Genomic DNA, 4,169 nt, shown 5'->3' on the forward strand with positions numbered 1-4,169 from the left:
TGATTAGACTTCGGCAGTGATACGGCTTAAAGTTTGGATCCACGTATAGGTTGTGGGAGAGCAATCTGCGGACAGATGAGCGCTATTCCGCGATCCTGCAGGCCGTGGTCGCTCTCGGAAGTCGAAGTGGCATCATCCAGGGAGATGTCAAGTTAGCATTGCAGCAGCTAAGTCAGCTATGTACTCAGTGTGCACGCAGAGGATTTCAGCTCTCTAACGACCAATGAATGCATTGCTATGACGTCGACGTGAGCGACTGACGAACGTTCCGGTATAAAATTTTGCAAGCAAGATATGTTTTATTTTATTTATGTTTATTTTTTGATCAAAATGAAACAGCTCATTGTCTAAAAGAAAAAAATAATACCTCGTTTTTAAAAAATAATACCTTTTGCCCAAATTTAAAACCTTTTAAGGCCATTAAATTTTGCGTTTTTGATTTATCACTTTTTAATACTATTTAAAACCCCGCGGAAACCCGTCAGTAAACAGAAACGACAGACCATCACTACTTTAAGAACTGAAGGTCAGCCAGTTGGAAAATTGCAAAAATTTTGAATGTATCCCCAAGTCCAGTCACAAAAACCATCAAGCATTATGACCAAACTAGTTCACATGAGGAAAGGAAGACCAAGAGTCTCCTCTGCTGCTGAGGAGTTCATCCGAGTCTCCAGCCTCAAAAACTGAAAGTTAACAGCAACTCAAATTAGAGCCCAGATAAATACCACACAGAGTTCTAGTAGCAGACACATCTCTACATCAACTGTTCAGAGGAGACTGACCAATCAGGCCTTTATGGTCAAAGAGCTGCTAAGAAACCACTACTAAGGAAAAGCAACAAGCAGAAGAGATTTGTTTGGACCAAGAAACACCAGGAATGGACATTAGATCAGTGGAAATGTGTGATTTGGTTTGATGAGTCTAAATTTGAGAGCTGTGGTTCCACCCAACATGTCTCTACATGCATGGTTCCCACCATGAAGCATGGAGGAGGAGGTGTGATGGACACTGTTGAGGATTTATTCCAAACTGAAGGAACCCTGAACCAGCATCCTGCAGCGACATGACATCTAGTTTGTGTTTAGTAGGATCATCATTTATTTTAAACAGAACAATGACCCCAAGCACACCTCCAGCCTGTGGAAGGACTATTTGACCAAGCAGGAGATGATGGAGTGCTGCATCAGATGACCTGGCCTCCACAGTCACCTGACCTAAACTCAACCCAGATTGTGTGGGATGAGATGGACCACAGAGTGAAGGAAAAAGGACCAACAAGTGCTCAGCATCTCTGGAACTCCTTCAAGACTGGTGGAAAACCATTTCAGGTTCTACCTCATGAAGCTCATCCAGAGAATGCCAAGAGTGTATAAAGCAGTAATCAAAGCAAAGGGTGGCTATTTTGAAGAATCTAAAATAGAAAACATATTTTGACTTATTTCACACTTTTTTCTTTACTACATAATTCCAGATGCGTTCATTCATAGTTCTGATGCCTTCAGTGAGAATCTACAATGTAAATAGTAATAAAAATGAAGAAAAAAAAATAAGAAGATGTGTCCAAACTTTTGACTGATAGTGTATGTATAATTCAAACCAGGCCAGTACAGTTGAATTTTGCGTAATTACAATGATATGGTTCAGTTTGGACTATAATCTTGTATTGATCCATTATAGACATATATAGAGATCAATTCTTTGTTGGAGACTATGACAATATAGTATCAAAAATTTGAAAAAGTGAAAATATTTTCAAATAATAATCATTAAACAGAACTCAGGTAGCATTATTGTGGCGTTAGCAAGGAGCTAACTAAAAATATGGTGGAGCTTGGCACCAGAGCGGGTGTAAACTCGCTCAGTAGCTCAACAACTGTTGACAACGCCACCTTGGGAATTTCACCCAAGGAATTCTTCAACCTCTGGCAGTTACTTCAGATTCAGACAGATTCATTATACCATAAGGCAGGAGACATGGGTCTGTAACAATACAGGTATCTTTGTCAGCAATTCAATAAAAATCACTTAAAACAATTATGCTAAAAAACTAAAGGGAGGGGAAGTGAACAGGATCAGGGGCCTCATTTATAAAACATTGCGTAGGATCCATACTTAAAGTTTGCATAGGTAGAAAATCTGAAATGGGCATATGCCAAAAATATTTTGATTTATAAAACTGCATACGCACAGCTGCACGCAATTTTCCCTTATAAATCCCACTCCAGCTGGAAGATTGCGCAGGTGGATCCACCTCACATCCTGCCCACAACACACCCACATTTTACCATGAATAGTCAATGTAAAGTAACTCAAGAATGTATCTGCATATAAATAAGCTGCTGATCCGTGGCATTTTACGCAGCGCTGGCCTGCAGTCTTTTCACTGCTGTGCGTCAGGATGAATGAATCATGTGTTGACCCAATCCACCCTGCCACTAAATTTATTATGATCATGTCCGATGTACAAATAATTTGTACATTGATTGAATGTACATTTTTTCGGTTCACATAGACAAATTCATCTTCACTCGGAGCTCTTACAGCAACACGAGTGCAGTCAGTTACGCTGATTATATTTGGGAAACCGGACATCACTGCAAATTGCCGTTTAATGTTGGGCTGTTCACCCACAGTGTAAGGAAACCTGATGTATTGACTGGTCATGTTTATACTGTCATCCAAAACAGCTGGCATTATTGCGCTGAGGGATGGTTGTGATATCCCAGACCTAAAGGACATCATGTAACTGTATATCAGACCCAGATAGGATTTAGACAACAAATGTAAGCTCATATATTCTTCATATAAAACACATACCTGTCGGTCACTTCCCGCTGGAAGGAGCCGGTCACCAGAAACCCCACAGTGGTCAGCTCCTGTGTCTGTACCGGGATGGCGTGGTTTGGGCGGGTGGGTCGGTCTAAGACAGGGCCCAGTTCAGCACATAGATCCAAGAGCACTGCTCTAGGGAATCTAAATCGGCTTATTAGCCAGTCATCATCATGGGCCAGGAAATCTCCTTGGTCCCTAAAAACTCTCTCCATTCTGAGCCTACCTAAACGTGATCTTCCAGCAATGCCAGCGCATCCATTGTGCCACATTACGCATGGCTGTCACCCGCTATTTATCCGCTTGATCAGCGATTGGACTGATTGTCACATGCCTTTTCCAAACTAGTAATCAATCAGTGCCACTCACCGCTCTATATCATTTGAAGATGGAAGTTTGATATATGAACATAGTTCTGCAAATACAGTCATAGGCCAAATGGCGCACTACAGGAACATCTGCAACAATGAGGGTTTATGATTATCCAGCTCTACAAATCTAATATGTGATGACAATAAAGGTTTGAGATCAATCTGGTTTCAATTCACCACTTCACCCTCCGGCACTGCCGTTCCCTCTGTCTGCAAAGCGTGCATAAGCAAGCATCAAGGTTGGCGCACCGGTGCTTATATTCTCACGCCAAGTTTGTTTTTATAAATCACAACCTTTGCATAGAAAGGGGCGTACGGAACTTTCTAGCCCTGTTTTGTGCGTATGCAAGCTTTATAAATGAGGCCCCAGAGCTCGCTTACCTATGAGGAAGAGGAAGTGTGTTGATGGGGGAGAAGTGGATCCAAGGGGAATGCCACCAAGTACACACACACACACACACACACGTGTGTGTGTGCGCCCAGTTGTGGGGACCAAATGTCCCCACAACTGTAGGAAAACCGACAACTATGTCACTTGTGGGGACCTCATTTCGGTCCCCACAAGTTTAAACAGTGTTTTCTTGGCCATGTTGTTGTTACTGAAAAAAGTAAAAGTGCAAAAACGTTTCTTTAGGGTTAGGCATTGTTTTGGTTAGGGTTAGGGTTTGGTTAAGGTTAGGGTTAGGGTAAGGGTTAGGGGTTAGATATGAATGGGAGTCAATGGTATGTCCCCACAATGATAGCAAGACACACACACACACACACACACACACACACACACACACACATATACACACACACCACGCAAGAGACACCACCATCAAAGACACCAGCCTACCACCGCAGGCGTTCAGCTTTAGAAATGGAGGGAACACAATTGGTGGGAACACTCAACCTACCAGACAAAGGAAAAAACAAGATTCAACTATAAACTATAAATTGTGAACCAGATAAATAAAAAACAAACAT

This window comes from Acanthochromis polyacanthus, chromosome 1, assembly GCF_021347895.1.
Source record: "Acanthochromis polyacanthus isolate Apoly-LR-REF ecotype Palm Island chromosome 1, KAUST_Apoly_ChrSc, whole genome shotgun sequence".
NCBI classification, from domain to species: Eukaryota; Metazoa; Chordata; class Actinopteri; family Pomacentridae; genus Acanthochromis; species Acanthochromis polyacanthus.